The sequence below is a fragment of the Bos mutus genome, chromosome 5 (genome assembly GCF_027580195.1).
Source record: "Bos mutus isolate GX-2022 chromosome 5, NWIPB_WYAK_1.1, whole genome shotgun sequence".
Classification (NCBI taxonomy): domain Eukaryota; kingdom Metazoa; phylum Chordata; class Mammalia; order Artiodactyla; family Bovidae; genus Bos; species Bos mutus.
In genome coordinates, this window is record NC_091621.1 from 31,389,553 (window position 1) to 31,408,553 (window position 19,001).

Here is a 19,001-nt window from a genome sequence, read left to right on the forward strand (position 1 = left end):
TCACTGCAGATGTTGACTGCAGCCATGAAATTAAAAGACGCTTACTCCTTGTGAGAAAAGCTATGACCAACCTAGACAGCTTATTAAAAAGCAGAGACATTACTTTGCCAACAAAGATCTGTCTAGTTAAGGCTATGGTTTTTCCAGTAGTCATGTATGGATGTGAAATCTGGACTATAAGGAAAGCTGAGTGCCGAAGAATTGATGCTTTTGAACTGTGGTGTTGGAGAAGACTCTTGAGAATCCCTTGGACAGCAAGGAGATCCAGCCAGTCCATCCTAAAGGAGATCAGTCCTGAATATTCATTGGAAGGACTGATGTTGAAGGTAAAACTGCAATACTTTGGACACTTGATGCGAAGAGCTGACTCATTTGAAAAGACCCTGATGCTGGGAAAGATTGAAGGCAGGAAGAGAAGGGGATGACAGAGGATGAGATGGTTGGATGGCATCACCGACTCAATGAACATGTGTTTCAGTAAACTCTGGGAGTTGGTGATGGACAGGGAGGCCTGGCGTGCTGCAGTCCATGGGATTGCAAAGAGTTGGACACGACTGGGCAACTGAACTGAACTGAACTAGCATTTTAACAATAGAGACAGAGTTGGACTAAGCCCTGTTAAAAGATCAAGAGTCACACACTTCCCATACTTCGGGCAAGGGACACACTATGAAAGCCTTCATGGGGTCAAAAAGACAAGAAATCGCAGACAACAGTAAGTCCGGCTCTCCCCTTCCAGAGGCCTTTGCAGTGGGATCCATATTAATTGAGGGGTGCGTGCACACCCAGTGGAGTGTAAATTAGCCACGAGGTCAAAACAATACAACTGGCCAAAAAGAAGACAAACACCTGTAAGACTGTTCCCTTATAAAGGATTTAAACTTCCCAAAGATGTGATTCTCTCTCTGAGTTTGCCTGTGTGTCTTTCCACATGTTCTTTTATTTTGCAATGAATTTTTTACTCTGTTTACCTTCTGCCTCCTTGCCTGAATTCTTTCTTGAAATGGTAGGCAAGAACTAGGGACTCAAGCCCTAACTGCTGGCCCCTGTTGTACAGTGTCTAGGACTCCCAGTCTGGGAACTAAGATCTTGCTTCCAGCTACTGCTCACTTCTGCTTGCCATAAGCTGCCGCTTACTGCTGCCTCACCTGAAATCACATCTGCTTATTTCTTTTTTCTGAAATTACCAAGTTAGTTGTTAATTGCATTCTGCAAGGCATATTAACATTGCTTATTAATAAAAATGAAATAAAATTATTAATGGGAAGTAATAATGGTGAATATTAATTAAGGAAGATATTAAAGATCTGACCAAAATTATTAATTCACCGTGTGTCTTTTGATAACTTCCCTTTAAAATGTCAAAAAGATGAATGAAAAAGGTTAAAATGTTCCAGCAGCTAAGAAACAAGGTTGATGCACAATGCGTTGTAGACCAGAAGATTACTGTTAGGAAACCACAAAACAACCCACTGACATGTGAAGAAATATCAAAGTTTGGGTGCTAAAAGGAAATGCTTAGAAACCGAGCGGTGGTTCTATAATCCACTCACCAAAATGTCAGACTTAAGATTATAAGCAACTTGACTAACAAAAAAATTAAACAAATCCCTCAGTCTTCTAGTTTCCTTGCAGATGAGTAGTCCTTTTACCACTTTTCATGCTACCGTATCATATCTCCCCGCATCAGTGTCACTGCATGAAATATAAAGAATTCTTCAATGTACATGTATTCTCTAGAGATACTGACCATGCTTGTTGGTTACATTTCCATCTACCTTTTTTCCAGTGAGAACTACTGATTTAGCTGAGTCTTCAGTTAATGAAGTGCCTTCTACATAATGAATATTCCTTCTCAATCTGTGATGGACCAAATTTTTAAAATTTTTCCATTTGCTGCAGACTGACATTTGTTAAATAAATTAAAAAATGAATTACTAGGAAAATGAAATTTTAAAAAGACACACAAAATATAAACAATTTTATTAGATTCAATAGACATAAAATTACTCTAATGCTATAAAAGTTTCTAAATGCTTATTCTCAATTTCTATATGTAACCAATAATAGATTAAAAAAGAGGGTGGGGAATTAAAGACAGGCAACAGTTCATGGGGCTCAATTTAGGCTACACTCATCAATCTGACCAACTTCAAAGAGCATAAACCTTAGGCAAATATACGGTGCTTGCCAAAATGTTACAGGGCTAGATTTACAGTAAGTTTATTTCCTTCAGGGCTTCTAAGGCCCTGGTCTTGGTTAAAGCTGCCACTTACAGAAACCTACAGCTTCATACCACATCAGACATCCATGAAAAAAATACTTGAATGTCAAAAGTATGCAGCCTCCGTAGACAAGGATATTAACCTAGACAGACAGATATGTCAAAAACAATGACAAAATAATGAAATAAGTGCTATAACTGAGACATTATAAAGATCATGGTCTCAATACTAGCTATACACCAATGATTCCCAAATTTATATCCCCAAAGTTACTCAATATCCTTAACCAAAAATTTGCTCATCTAGCTGTCTGCTAAATTTCTTCTTTGGATGTCTAAAGGCATATCAAACTAAGTGTGTTCAACACAAATTCCTAATTCCCCTCTCCCAAATAATAATAATAATAATAACCTGCTTCTTTCACATCTCTCTTAATTAATGGGTACCCAATCTTTTAAAATGCTCAAGCCAAAAAAATTCAGGTCATCTTAATTTCTGTTTCTCTTATAACCCATTTCCAGTGCATCAGCAAATACTGTCAATTCTACACTCCACCACTTCTCACCCCTCATAGCAATCACCCAGGCCTCATGTTTCTAGATAATTTTGTTGTCGTTCACTCAGTCCGTCCGACTTTTTTCAACCCCATGGACTGCAGCACGCCAGGCTTCCTTGTCCTTCACCATCTCCTAGAGCTTTCTCAAACTAACGTCCATTGAGACACTGATGCCACCCAACCATGTCATCCTCTGTCATCCCCTTCTCCTCCTGCCTTCAATTTTTCCCAGCATCAGAGTCTTTTCCAATGAGTTGGCTCTTCGCATCAGGAGGCCAAAGTATTGGAGCTTCAGCTTTAGCATCAGTCCTTCCAATGAATATTCAGGACTTATTGGTTTGATCTTCCTGAAGCCCAAGGGACTCTCAAGAATGTTCTCCAACATGACAGTTCAAAAGCATCAATTCTTCAGTGCTCAGCCTTCTTTATGGTCCAACTCTCACATCCATGACTATTGGAAAAACCATAGTTGACTAGATGGACCTTTGTTGGCAAAGTAATGTCTGCTTTTTTAATATGCTGTCTAGGTTGGCCATAGCTTTTCTTCCAAGGAGCAAGCATCTTTTAATTTCATGGCTGCAGTCACCAACTGCGGTGATTTTGGAGCCCCAAAAAATGAAATCTGTCATTGTTTCCATTCTTTCCCCATATATTTGCCATGAAGTGATGGGACCAGATATCATGATCTTTGTTTTTTGAATGTTGAGCTTTAACTTTGAGCTTTTTCACTCTCCTCTTTCACCTTCAAAGAGGCTCTTTAGTTTCTCTTTGCTTTCTTTCATAAGGGTGGTGTCATCTGCATATCTGAAGTTATTTTAATTTCTCCCCACAATCTTGAGTCCAGCTTATCCAGGTTATTCCAGTAGCCTCCAATTTAAGGCATCTGATTCAACCATTGTCTCACCACTGTCTATTTTGAGCACATGAGCCAGATGAACCTTTCTAAACCCGTCATTTTCATTAATTCTCTGCTCATAACCTTACAGCGGGTTCCCTTCTCATTGGGGAAAAAGCATAAAGCCCTTTACTCCCTACATAATCTGCTTTTCTTTCTGACCTTACCTCCTAAAACTTTCCAGATCATTCTGCCTTAGCCATGCTGGCCCAGATATCTAAATGGCTCACTCTGATCACTTATTTTAGTCTTTTGAACACATGTGCCCTTTCCGACCTTCCTGGAACAACCTGTTAAAAAGGTGCAACCACACTGCCCCAATATCTACCAGCCTTTACTAGGCTTCCCTGGTGGCTCAGATGGTAGAGTCTGCCTGCAATGCAGGAGACCCAGGTTCAATCCCTGGGTCAGGAAGATCCCCTGGAGAAAGGATGACAACCCACTCCAATATTCTTGCTTGGAAAATACCATGGACAGAGGATGCTGGCAGGGTATAGTCCATGAGGTTACAAAAGAGTTGGACATGACTGAGCACTTTACCAGCCCTTATCTGCTCATTAAATTTTATCACCATTGCTCAACATCTGTCATACATATGTCTACATGTTCACTGGTCACCTCTCCCCACTAGAAAGAAAACTTTAAGAAAGCTTTCTTTTGTTCATTGCTAAATCTTCAGTGTCCATGATTATACCTGGTATGTAACAGTCATTCAAAAAATATTTTCTGAATCATTAAATCATCAAGGTTGCATATCCTGCTCCAGTTGTTTATGGGAAATATCAGGGACACATTTATTCAAACTAGATCACCCTGAAACTAAGTCCTGAAAGAGTCAAGCTTCCCTGATTCAGAGAGGGCTAAAAATATCATTATCATATGCACAACATTTTCTACAAAATCTTGAAGCTTAAGAATATATTGTAGGAAAGACTATTGACTTTCTAGCTAAGAAAACTCCCAGGAAAGAAATTAATCCCCATGATCCAGAAAAGAATCAGGGTACAGATTAACAATAAGAAAATTACCACAGTTCTCATGAAATTTTACAGATAAGAAATCACTATAAAATAAATTAAGCTCCTGAATAATATAAACATACTCCCAGCAATCTGTTTATTATTGAATCACCCCCTTTTTTTTTTTTTTTGCTGTAAAATTTCAATTTTATTCTCTGAGAATTTTCCCTACATAATTGTACTACAGCTTTGATTTTAAAAAAGGAAACCAAAGGAGAAGAAAAAAATATCCAATATGTAGAACTTCAGGGTTCTGTGGAAAATCTATTCTAGTGACACCTATGGTCATGCCCTCTGGAATCATATTTCTCAAATATTACCTCAAATATGACCTCACTTTACTATCTGAAATTGTCTTACACATTTTTATTTATTTTCTTAGTTATTTCCTACCTTCTCATTAGAAAGTAAACACCTTCTAACAGAGCAAGGACTTGTCTTATCTTTCCCCCAGTACCCTAGGGTCTGATAAGAGCTGAGCACACAGAGCAATCAGTAAATGTCCAATGAATTAGTAAATAAAATTCAAATAATAAATAAACAACATTTCACACAGGGAGTTAAGACTTAAAGTGCCACCACGTATTTTAGCAGTACATTTTCTCCTGAGTAAGAGTTCTAACCCTAATGACATTATCAAAAGTACAAGTAGAATTGTGTCCACACTTGCATTTCTGGCTTAACCAACTCTGGGAATATTATCTCAGCACCTATCAGAGAAGAGTAGTCTAGGAAATGTTTGCTCTGATGATACACGGCTTAGACAAACAGGACCAAAGAAGGAAAAGGGATTCTTGCAACTCTGGTTTCGGGGTTGCAACTAGGTGTCTCTGTTTCACAAAAGCGACACTTGAGGTTTTCTGTTGCCCTCTTGAGGAAGCTGTGCTTGAGACATTTCAATATATTGCTATGCATACATTCCAATCACTATGAACAAAGCTAGTGGAGGTGATGGTATTCAAGTTGAGCTATTTCAAATCCTAAATGATGATGCTGTGAAAGTGCTGCACTCAATATGCCTGCAAATTTGGAAAATTCAGAGTGGCCACAGGACTGGAAAAGGTCAGTTTTCATTCCAATCCCTAAGAAAGGCAATGCCAAAGAATGCTCAAACTACTGCACAATTGCACTCATCTCACACACTAGCAAAGGATTGCTGAAAATTCGCCAAGCCAGGATTCAATAATATGTGAACCCCAAACTTCCAGAAGTTCAACAAGGATTTAGAAAAGGCAGAGAAACCAGAGATCAAATTGCCAATATCTGTTGGATCATTGAAAAGCAAGAGAGTTCCAGAAAAACATCTACTTCTGCTTTATTGAATATGCCAAAGCCTTTGACAGTGTAGATCACAAAAAACTGTGGAAATTTCTTAAAGAGATGGGAATACCAGACCACATGACCTGCCTCCTGAGAAATCTGTATGCAAGTAAAGAAGCAACAATTAGAACTGGACATGAAACAACAGACTGGTTCCAAATCAAGAAAGGAGTATGTCAAGGCTGTATATTTTCACCCTGCTTATTCAACTTATATGCAGTGTACATAATGTGAAATGCTGGGCTGGAAGAAGCACAAGCTGGAATCAAGATTGCTGGGAGAAATATCAGTAATCTCAGATATGCAGATGATACCACCCTATGGCAGAAAGCAAAGAGGAAGTAAAGAGCCTCTTGATGACAGTGAAAGAAGAGAGTGAAAAAGTTGGCTTAAAACTCAACATTCAGAAAACTAAGATTATGGCATCTGGTCTCATCACTTCATGGCAGATAGATGGGGAAACCATGGAAACAGTGAGAGACTTTATTCTTCTGGGCTCCAAAATCACTGCAGATGGTGAAATTAAGAGACACTTGTTCCTTGGAAGAAAAGCTATGACCAACCTAGACAGTATATTAAAAAGCAGAGACAAGAGTTTGCCAACAAATGTCTGTCTACTGAAAGATATGGTTTTTCCAGTAGTCATGTATGGATGTGACAGTTGGACTGAGCGCCAAAGAATTGATGCTTTTGAACTGTGGTATTGGAGAAGACTCCCTTGGACTGCAAGGAGATCCAACCAGTCAATCCTAAAGGAGATAAGTCCTGACTATTTCATTGGAAGGACTGATGTTGAAGCTGAAACTCCAATACTTTGGCCTCCTGACTCATTTGAAAAGACTCTGATGTTGAGAAAGATTGAAGGTGGGAGGAGAATGGGAAAACAGAGAATGAGATGGTTGGATGGTATCATCGACTTGATGGACCTGTGTTTGAGCAAGCTCTGGGAGTTGGTGATGGACAGGGAAGCCTGGAGTGTTGCAGTCCATGGGGTCACAAAGAATTGGACACGACTGAGTGACTGAACTGAACTGAAATACTTCCAAAGAAAGAACCCTTAGGCAACCCCATGCCAAGACACATGAAAAAATTATAGCATGGTAAGTGGGATATATTTTAATTGCCCTGAACTGATGTGTGAATAGTGTCAAAAGTTGTGGTAAACCAAGAGCAATTAAGTAACCCATATTCTAAAAAGGACTCCCATATGAGAAGAGATGGGTTGTCTTTGTCTCCCAATCCAACTGATAAGGGATCAAGAAAATCATCCATAAAGATAGGAAGTACCTGCATGGATGGGGGAGAGAGTATCTCACTGCCTAGCTGGACATATGTTTATGAGGTATCTTTGCTGATCTGCCTCCTGTGTCTATTTGCAAAGAAGGAGGGAGATGTGCAGATTAATGGCAACAGGAGTAGTAAGTGGGCAAAGGGAGGAGGGCAGTACAATGGAGCAGCCTGAGCAACTATCATCTGACAGAACAACAGTGATATTTAGAGCCCATCTGAGACAAAGGGCAAGGCTTTAACTTAGACATGAAATTGAACTTTTAAATCAAATAGACATAAAAATGGTGAAAAGAATTTGAGAATTCTGCTTACCTATGAGAAAAGGCAGTTTTAGAAAAACACAGCTGGGCTCAGTGAGTAAAGAAAAATGAAATATTTTTATGTTAGAAATCTCTGGAGTTAAGACTATATAATGAACCTGATGCAAAATACTTAGCTTTCTAAGTTAGCCGCAAAGCAGGAAAATCTATGGATCAACAAGACCCACAGTGTAACGTTTGACCAAGACTTGCTCTAATCTAAGAATGAGGAAAACTGGCACTCAGCTCACATTTAAGGACCCAGGTGACTATGCTTTCTACATTTAACCTTTCTTCACTCTGAATATGTTGTGGATAACACCAGTTCTTCCTGGTAGGGGCTAGCTGGTTTTAGCATACTCAACACTGGGCAGGGGAATGCTGCTGCTGCCGCCAAGTCGCTTCAGTCGTGTCCAACTCTGTTCGACCCCATAGACGGCAGCCCACCAGGCTCCCCCGTCCCTGGGATTCTCCAGGCAAGAACACTGGAGTGGGTTGCCATTTCCTTCTCCAATGCATGAAAGTGAAAGTGAAAGTGAAGTCACTCAGTCGTGTCCGACTCTTAGTGACCCCATGGACTTCAGCCTACCAGGCTCCTCCATCCATGGGATTTTCCAGGCGAGAGTATTGGAGTGGGGTGCCATAATAATAGGATATTGTTTTATTACAGACAGTAGGGGAAAAGATGTGAATTCCACCTCATCATCTCTCGTTGGCTGCAGTCATTTTTTTTTTTTTTTTACTCATGCTTTAGCTTTACTTCCATTTTCCTCTTGCTGTCTTTTCCCATCTTCAGCATCACACTTTTCATCTCCTTTTCTAGTTAGTGTCAATTATAGCAAACGGCAGTTGCCGTTTAGTCACTAAGTCACATCCGACTCTTTTGTAAGCCCACGGTCCGTAGCCCATCAGGCTCCTCCGTCCATGGGATTTCCCAGGCAGAAATACTAGAGTAGGTTGTTTTTTTTTTTTTTTTTTTTTTTTTATGCTGAATTTTTTTTAATTTTATTTTATTTTTAAACTTTACATAATTGTATTAGTTTTGCCAAATATCAAAATGAATCCACCACAGGTATACATGTGCTCCCCATTCTGAACCCTCCTCCCTCCTCCCTCCCCATACCATACCGCTGGGTCGTCCCAGTGCACTAGCCCCAAGCATCCAGTATCGTGCATTGAACCTGGACTGGCATCTCGTTTCATACATGATATTTTACATGTTTCAATGCCATTCTCCCAAATCTTCCCATCCTCTCCCTCTCCCACAGAGTCCATAAGACTGTTCCATACATCAGCGTCACTTCTGCTGTCTCGTACACAGGGTTATTGTTAGCATCTTTCTAAATTCCATATATATGCGTTAGTATACTGTATTGGTGTTTTTCCTTCTGGCTTACTTCACTCTGTATAATAGGCTCCAGTTTCATCCACCTCATTAGAACTGATTCAAATGTATTCTTTTTAATGGCTGAGTAATACTCCATTGTGTATATGTACCACAGCTTTCTTATCCATTCATCTGCTGATGGACATCTAGGTTGCTTCCATGTCCTGGCTATTATAAACAGTGCTGCGATGAACATTGGGGTACACGTGTCTCTTTCCCTTCTGGTTTCGTCAGTGTGTATGCCCAGCAGTGGGATTGCTGGATCATAAGGCAGTTCTATTTCCAGTTTTTTAAGGAATCTCCACACTGTTCTCCATAGTGGCTGTACTAGTTTGCATTCCCACCAACAGTGTAAGAGGGTTCCCTTTCCTCCACATCCTCTCCAACATTTATTATTTGTAGACTTTTGGATCGCAGCCATTCTGACTGGTGTGAAATGGTACCTCATAGTGGTCTTGATTTGCATTTCTCTGATAATGAGTGATGTTGAGCATCTTTTCATGTGTTTGTTAGCCATCTGTATGTCTTCTTTGGAGAAATGTCTATTTAGTTCTTTGGCCCATTTTTTGATTGGGTCATTTATTTTTCTGGAGTTGAGCTGTAGGAGTTGCTTGTATATTTTTGAGATTAGTTGTTTGTCAGTTGCTTCATTTGCTATTATTTTCTCCCATTCTGAAGGCTGTCTTTTCACTTTGCTGATAGTTTCCTTTGATGTGCAGAAGCTTTTAAGGTTAATTAGGTCCCATTTGTTTATTTTTGTTTTTATTTCCGATATTCTGGGAGGTGGGTCATAGAGGATCCTGCTGTGATGTATGTCAGAGAGTGTTTTGCCTATGTTCTCCTCTAGGAGTTTTATAGTTTCTGGTCTTATGTTTAGATCTTTAATCCATTTTGAGTTTATTTTTGTGTATGGTGTTAGAAAGTGTTCTAGTTTCATTCTTTTACAGGTGGTTGACCAGTTTTCCCAGCACCACTTGTTAAAGAGATTGTCTTTAATCCATTGTATATTCTTGCCTCCTTTGTCAAAGATAAGGTGTCCATATGTGCATGGATTTATCTCTGGGCTTTCTATTTTGTTCCATTTATCTATATTTCTGTCTTTGTGCCAGTACCATACTGTCTTGATAACTGTGGCTTTGTAGTAGAGCCTGAAGTCAGGTAGGTTGATTCCTCCAGTTCCATTCTTCTTTCTCAAGATCGCTTTGGCTATTCGAGGTTTTTTGTATTTCCATACAAATTGTGAAATTATTTGTTCTAGCTCTGTGAAGAATATTGTTGGTAGCTTGATAGGGATTGCATTGAATCTATAGATTGCTTTGGGTAGTATACTCATTTTCACTATATTGATTCTTCCAATCCATGAACATGGTATATTTCTCCATCTATTAGTGTCCTCTTTGATTTCTTTCACCAGTGTTTTATAGTTTTCTATATATAGGTCTTTAGTTTCTTTAGGTAGATTGAAAATGAAAACACAACAACCCAAAACCTGTGGGACACGGTAAAAGCAGTCCTAAGAGGAAAGTTCATAGCAATACAGGCACACCTCAAGAAACAAGAAAAAAGTCAAATAAATAACCTAACTCTACACCTAAAGCAACTAGGAAAGGAAGAAATGAAGAACCCCAGGGTTAGTAGAAGGAAAGAAACCTTAAAAATTAGAGCAGAAATAAATGCAAAAGAAACAAAAGAGACCATAGCAAAAATCAACAAAACCAAAAGCTGGTTCTTTGAAAGGATAAATAAAATTGACAAACCATTAGCCAGACTCATCAAGAAACAAAGGAAGAAAAATCAAATCAATAAAATTAGAAATGAAAATGGAGAGATCACAACAGACAACACACAAATACAAAGGATCATAAGAGACTACTATCAACAATTATATGCCAATAAAATGGACAACGTGGAAGAAATGGACAAATTCTTAGAAAAGTACAACTTTCCGAAACTCGACCAGGAAGAAATAGAAAATCTTAACAGACCCATCACAAGCACGGAAATTGAAACTGTAATCAAAAATCTTCCAGCAAACAAAAGCCCAGGTCCAGATGGCTTCACAGCTGAATTCTACCAAAAATTTAGAGAAGAGCTAACACCTATCCTGCTCAAACTCTTCCAGAACATTGCAGAGGAAGGTAAACTTCCAAACTCATTCTATGAGGCCACCATCACCCTAATACCAAAACCTGACAAAGATCCCACAAAAAAAGAAAACTACAGGCCAATATCACTGATGAACATAGATGCAAAAATCCTTAACAAAATTCTAGCAACCAGAATCCAACAACACATTAAAAAGATCATACACCATGACCAAGTGGGCTTTATCCCAGGGATGCAAGGATTCTTCAATATCCGCAAATCAATCAATGTAATACACCACATTAACAAATTGAAAATAATAGCCATATGATTATCTCAATAGATGCAGAGAAAGCCTTTGACAAAATTCAACACCCATTTATGATAAAAACTCTCCAGAAAGCAGGAATAGAAGGAACATACTTCAACATAATAAAAGCTATATATGACAAACCCACAGCAAACATTATCCTCAATGGTGAAAAATTGAAAGCATTTCCTCTAAAGTCAGGAACAAGACAAGGGTGCCCACTTTCACCATTACTATTCAACATAGTTTTGGAAGTTTTGGCCACAGCAATCAGAGCAGAAAAAGAAATAAAAGGAATCCAAATTGGAAAAGAAGAAGTAAAACTCTCACTATTTGCAGATGACATGATCCTCTACATAGAAAACCCTAAAGACTCCACCAGAAAATTACTAGAAATAATCAATGACTATAGTAAAGTTGCAGGATATAAAATCAACACACAGAAATCCCTTGCGTTCCTATACACTAATAATGAGAAAACAGAAAGAGACATTAAGGAAACAATTCCATTCACCATTACAATGGAAAGAATAAAATACTTAGGTTGCTGTTTCTTAATCCAAGGGATTTTGCCGACCCAGGAATCAAACCCGTGTCTCCTGCATTGAAGAATTCTTTACTGCTGATCCAGCAGGGAAGCCACAGCAAACGGCAGAGTGACAGTTTAAAAAGACACATTAATTCAAGTTGTTTTCATCTTAAAGCTATTCTTTTCTAATAGAGATGTCTTATTATTAACATATTTTAGACCACCGGAATTAAATAAGATTAAAAGACAATAAAATATATAAAAGTTCAAATTCATAGTTTCTATTCTAAACATGTGTGAAAGCTGACAATATCAAATTTCTATCAGTTTCTCAAAAATAGAAACTGGGCCTATTTTCTAGGTGTTATTTTTCTTTGCTTAAGAGTAATACAACAACATTTAGCTGATATAACAACAAGCTGCTTTTGAAAACAAAAGCAGTTTTCAAACTGCCACCTTAAAGGTTTAAAATCCACAGATGTGCATATAACAGTTACATATATATATATACATGTAAGTATATTTACAGTACATCGTTCTTTCTTTCAAGAAAAAAAACTGATGAATACATGTTATTTTATAAATATAAACAATTAATTAGGCATCTAAGAGGAATATCCTTATAACAATAAAGATTCTAATTTTCAAGTATAAAACAGAATTGATTTTATCTCCTTATCCCAGTAACTATCAATTCATGATTATATAAATAGCAATGACTATTAAAACATATTACTACTGATGAAACTTTTCAATGACTTGACTCTGATGTTTTTATTTATTTTTTTTTATTTTTAAACTTTACATAATTGTATTAGTTTTGCCAAATATCATCACTACTTAATTTTTCATGCTCATCTTCTATGACTATCCATTTTAGAAGCTAATCAGTGTGAAAGGCATGCTTTTAGTAGGAAATGAAGAGAAACAATATAATCTGGGTACCATTTCTCAGTTGCTGTTTGAGAAATGCAGAGCAAGTCCCTGATGTCTTTCCTTCTGCATCCTCCACATGAGTCAGTTGCTAGGAAACGTCAAGGAGGGATTCAGTATTAGGTCTGGGGAACAATGACCTAGCTTAACAGTTATCCATACACTAACATATAACCTTCATTAACTATGGCATAACCTTAGGAAACTAAAGATTACAAGTGATGTTTTTAGAGAGAAACAGACTTTGAGGCCTACCCTTTAACTATTTTAAACAGATTCTAGTATCTACTGAAAAAAGAAGTAACAGCTGTAGATATCTTAAAATACTTTCTTCAGCCAGAAGTTGCCCCCATCCTGCTATCCAAACTTACAGATGATAAAAACTAATCACTGCTTCACTGTATTTTGGTACTGTTAAACTGACACATATATACACTGTATATATGTGTATGTACATTCAACTGTGTGTGCACACACAATACACAAGAAAAAGAAAAAGGAAAAAAGCACATATATCACCACTCCCACAATAAAATACCTGGTCCAAAATACCCAAGGAGAAAAGGGAGAAACAACTTAAAAGGAAAAACACATGTGTATACCTCACATACATGCTCACATATAGACATCAAAAGCATTTCTCAGTCCTTGGTTTACCTGGGTCTAAGGAAAAATAAAAGAGCTTTGAATGGTGAGTTGGGAAATGAGATCCATTAATTCAGTATGTAACTCTGAAAAAGTGTCTTAACTTCTCTGGGAATCATTTCCCAGAAAATTAAGAGAGTAATGCCAGTCTCAGTAGGTTTCAGGGAGGATGAGATGAAATGATGCACTGGCAAGCACTTTAAAATTGTACAGCACCATACATGAAAAGGCAGTATTATTATTTATAAAACAGCCAATTCAGTAAACAGGCATGTGAATGGGACTCAGTATTTGAAAATCAAAATTAAGCCAATTAAAAATCACTATGTGGTGTTGGAGAAGACTCTTGAGATCCCTTGGACTGTGAGGAGATCCAACAAGTCCATTCTTAAGGAGATCAGTCCTGGGTGTTCATTGGAGGGACTGAGGTTGAAGCTGAAACTCTAATATTTTGGCCACCTGATGAGAAGAGCCGACTCATTTGAAAGGACTCTGATGCTGGGAAAGATTGAGGGCAGGAGGAGAAGCGGACTACAGAGGATGAGATGGTTGGATGGCATCACGGAATCAATGGCCATGAGTTTGGGTGGACTCTGGGGGTTGGTGATGGACAGGGAGGCCTGGTGTGCTGTGGTTCATGGGGTTGCAAAGAGTCGGACACAACTGAGTGACTGAACTGACCTGACCTGAATGGATGAAGTATGGCTGATGTTCCAAAACTTCACACATAAATTAGACTGTTTCATGAATATTAACATCAAAACAATTGGTGTGATTTACAAGGAAATGGCAACCCACTCCAGTATTCTTCCCTGGAAAATCCCATGGACAGAGAAGCCTGGGAGGCTACGGTCCACGGGGCTGCATAGAGTCGGACACGACTGAGCGACTTCACTTCACTTCACTTCACTAATATGGGAAAGCAATGACTTAAAACAAAATAAAATAAAACACAAGAATTTACCTTATGCATGTCTCTAAAAAGGTTTTACGTCATTTGCATTAATTGCTCCATAATTTCAAAGTAGAAAAGTATATCAAACTATGAAAGATATAAAAGTAAATTTTCATTAAAATGAATTAACTATCTAAAATAATATCCTCTTTGCCTTTTCCATGCTAAAAGTAACTTTGCCATCATTTCTAACTTCAAGGCAATGACCATACAAGCTGTAGAATTTGTGACCCTCTACTAAATTCAAATTGAAACTGAATTTACTTGTGGGTTATGTACTCTTTTCAGGGTGTTTTTTATAATCCCATGGTCAAGAGATACATGGGGAATTTCAGCACCTGGGATCTGCAAGACTCTGTATTAGTTTGCCAAGTCAGCCACAACAAAATAGCAGAGATTGAGTAATTTTAAAAAGAGAAATGTATTTCCTCACAGTTCTGGAGGCTGGAAATCCAAGATAAAGGCCTGAGCATGTTTGGTTTCTCTGGAAGTCTTCTCTTCTTGGCCTGTAGATGCTGCCTTTTCACTGTGTCCTTATGTGGTCTTTCCTCCCTTATGTGTCTCTTTCTCTTCTTATAAGGACACCACAATGAATTAAGACCCATTAATGTGACCTCATTTAATCTTATTTATCTCTGTAAAGGCCCTTTGCCAAAATACAGTCACTTTCTAAGGTACTATGGGTTAGGATGTCATAAATTTTGGAGAGGCACAAATTTAATCTGTAACATTCCACTTCTACTTTCTACTTGATCTCAGTGGAACACTAAGCACTAAGAAACACTAAACAGATGACCAACTCCAGACAGAGGCTGTAAAACATTTCCTGTTGTCCCAAAGCTCCAGGTCCTTATCAAGAAGGAAAACAACAAGGAGGGCATGGCCATTCAGGAGAAAGTATGTTAACATACATAAATGTCAGCAAGGCTGAGGAAATACAAGTCTCTCAGGCTCACAAACTGTATGGATAAACACTGGTATGTTCAACTGTTTGCAGAAAGTTTCCTAAACCCTATTTGCTGACTTTCACGTTTACTTAGGCTGGGCCTTCTACTGAAAGTATCCAAAAGTACAGCACTGCTAAAATGCAAACTGGCAGTCAACACTGGGGAAGGAACACAAATGACAAGCCATTATGTGATGACTCTGCAACTTTTCTTTCAAAGGGAGCCATAAAAAAAAATCATTAAAAATAATTCATGAATATTTTGAAAATTTCTTTGGAATAACAAGTCAGATAACAAACACATTTTCACTGTTTTAGCCTATGCACTAATCTTGTCTAAAAATTAACATCACAGAAGATGGCCTTATACAATAAATACCCCATCTTTCTATAGTTTTTACCATCCCCTAATGTTTTATCATTTCACTCTCATAAAGACTCTGTGAGGAAAGAAGACAGGAAAAGATGAGGATAATGAAACTGAGTGACATTAAATGACTTGCCCAAGGTCACAAACTAATAGCCAAAGGAATCAGAAGAAAAATGCTAGTCTTCTGACTTCTAAGTTAGCACCCTTTATTCTTGGGACTTAATGACATTCAGGGCAGTGAAATTACAGTCTTGCAAATTTCACTTTATTTAGCATCACCAGGCTGTAAAAGTCTATAAATAAAATTAGATTTGCTGAGATTTTGCACATAATCACAAAACGAATTCAGTCTGAGATAAAAATAATTTTGAGTACTTCTTCAACAAATAAAACATTTTAAAGATATCAATCATCTTAGATTTTAGAAGCAGCATTTTTGTTGAGAATTTATTTCACTATGCCAAATAAAAAGCAGAGACATCCTTTGCCAACAAAGGTCTACATAGTCAAAGCTATGGTTTTTCCAGTAGTCATGTATGCATGTGAGTGCTGGACCATAAAGAAGACTGAGCACTGAAGAACTGATGATTTTGAACTGTGGTGTTGGAGAAGACTCTTGAGAGTCCCTTGGACAGCAAGGAGATCAAACCAGTCAATCCTAAAAGAAATCAACCCTGAATATTCATCAGAAGGACTCTTATTGAAGCTGAAGCTCCAATACTTGAGCCACCTGGTGTGCACAGCTGATTCACTGGACAAGACCCTGATGCTGGGAAAGACTGAGGGCAAGAGAAGAAGGGAGAGACAGAGGATGAAATGCTTGGATGGCATCACTGACTCAGTGGACTTATTTGTGACTTACAAATAATATTAAGTATTTGCTCTTTTACCATTTTATATATCAGAGTATTTTATCTGAAAATTGCCCAAAGGAGGCATTATATTTTAAGAATAAATACAATTGATCCTTGAACAACACTGGAGTTAATCTGCATAAAACTAATAGAAAACTCAATGTATCCTCAGTTCCTTTGTATACATGGATTCGATGAACCATGAATCATGCAGTACTATAATATTTACCATTGAAAAATATCCTCATATAAGTCCACCTCCTTAGTTTAAATTCATGTTGTTCAAAAGTCAACTGTAATCCTACTGCTTTTTTTAATGAGTGAATCACTGATACTAGTTCAAAGAACTCTAAATTTTGAATACTATTAATAATACCTTTTTCTATCAGTCTAACAGACAATTCTAATAAGATTTTATTAAAATGCTATGTTATTATTTACTAATAGCAACCCATTAGTAACATAAAATGAGCCATTACTAATGAATTACAATTCCCAGAGGACAATCTTTTAGACTCTTCTCTTGGTGAAAACACAATTAACTGTACCTAAAAATCATCTCAGAAGACTGCTTTATAATGAACAATTTCAGGCTATCAAAACAAAAATCACTGTTACATCATCAGATGAAATGGCTTTCTGTAAGGTGGATATTGTGGTTATAGATATTTCTGTCTTGTACATCTCATATTACAGACATTTGGAAATTGATCTTCAAGGATGGTCACTGACTTGATACAAGTTAGAATCAATTTTCATTCATTCTTCAATTTCTCATATCAATATTTGCCCAATTCTTAAGACTCTGAAGGCTGTAGTCATCAAGGATAAAATAAAAAAGAACCTTAAAAAAAAAAAGACTCTTTTTCCAGAAACTGCAAGCCTCAACATAAATCAGATCAACTAGAACTGCAGTAACATACCATTTGAACATTTATAAACCCATACAAAGATTTAACAGAGGAAAAAAGTCATTCCTCTGAACTGGAATTCAGCAGAGCAAAAAATATAACATATGAGATTCCAATCTTCAGTGTAAAATATGATTATTCATTATACAAACCATGGGTCAATAATTTATATCTGAGATTTGTAGGTGAGAAAGGGACACTTGCTAAATAGGCACATCAGTCACAGGCTCAGTGCCCTGCTCCGTGCCCCACCTTCATCCTTTTCTCCAGTAAAAAATGGTGGACTCAAAATGGGTGTGCAATAGAGAGAAATGTGTGAAAACCACTAACCTAGAAATGGAAACTTACATACAGTTCATCATAAAAAATTTGTAAATTAGAAGTTATATAATTAGGAATAAAATGAGTTTCTAAAAAGCAATACCTACTAAAGAGGGAGCTTATAAATTAATTTCTGCTTCAAGCAGACTTGTATACGAATTACTCTAACAACTAGAATATTAGATGAATTTTAACACATGATTTTCAGTGCAGTGCTAACTTCCTAAGAAAGTAATGGATAACTTCTAGGACCAAAGAAGGGAAGAGATAAAAAATTTAAATAAAAACATTTAACCAAATAATGAATGGGAGCTGGCAGCAAGAACCAAACTTGCAAGTCAGAGTTGTCCTATAAGCAAATATTTACAAGGGTTATTGAATCATTAGTCTAAGCCTTGTGCACACTGCACAGCAGGGTAGCTAATTCTAAGACTCCCACTAAAATGAATTTTGAAGGGGTTAAACAACATTCTAAACCCTTGATATGCCTTAACACTTGATATAAAAAAGTGAATCTTCCCAAAAGAGAAGAAATCTTCAATATATATTGGGATTTTACATTAAGAAATTCACCAAGCCTATAATTCCTCAGCTCCCAGAGTGGTGAAGTTAGGGACATGCTTTCAAAACTCCCTTGACAGCCTGGAAAACTACTAGGACAGATAGAAAAGCTATCTGTCTACAGATAGCTGGGGAAGCCTACAATCCACTTGTGAGGAGTGCTGGCTAGCCCCCATCTGTCCAAATTGCTGCCATCCCACTATGCTCTCCCATCTGAGCCTAGTGAATGCTGCAACTCCACCCACTCCAGGCCGTAGCCTAGCACTAGATCTGGGGCAGCCACAACAGGGGGGAAAGACACAATCATGGGCTGCATCTGAATGAAACCACAGACTTCTACACTGGCAGAAATCAGACCTCTGTAAGCACACAAGTGCCACTGGCTTCAGCACTCCCTCTCTTTGAGGCAAAAGTCCCAGGGTAGGGAGAAGGAGAAAAACACAGTTACAGGGAAAACAGCCGCTTGAGTCTGACATTCAGGGCTTCTGCTCCAGCAATTTAGGGACAAATCTCACCCCTGATAGGGCTGTGATGGCCATTGAGCAGATAGGAAGTCCTGCCTCATGCTTGATCAGATCTAGCTCCCCTAT

General features: G+C 37.9%; 1 protein-coding gene across 1 annotated transcript in view; it reads right to left on the reverse strand.

The window, feature by feature from the left end:
* The window catches only part of SLC2A13 (solute carrier family 2 member 13), a 535,506-nt gene that overhangs the window by 339,502 nt on the left and 177,003 nt on the right, over positions 1 to 19,001 (reverse strand). The window lies entirely within an intron of this gene.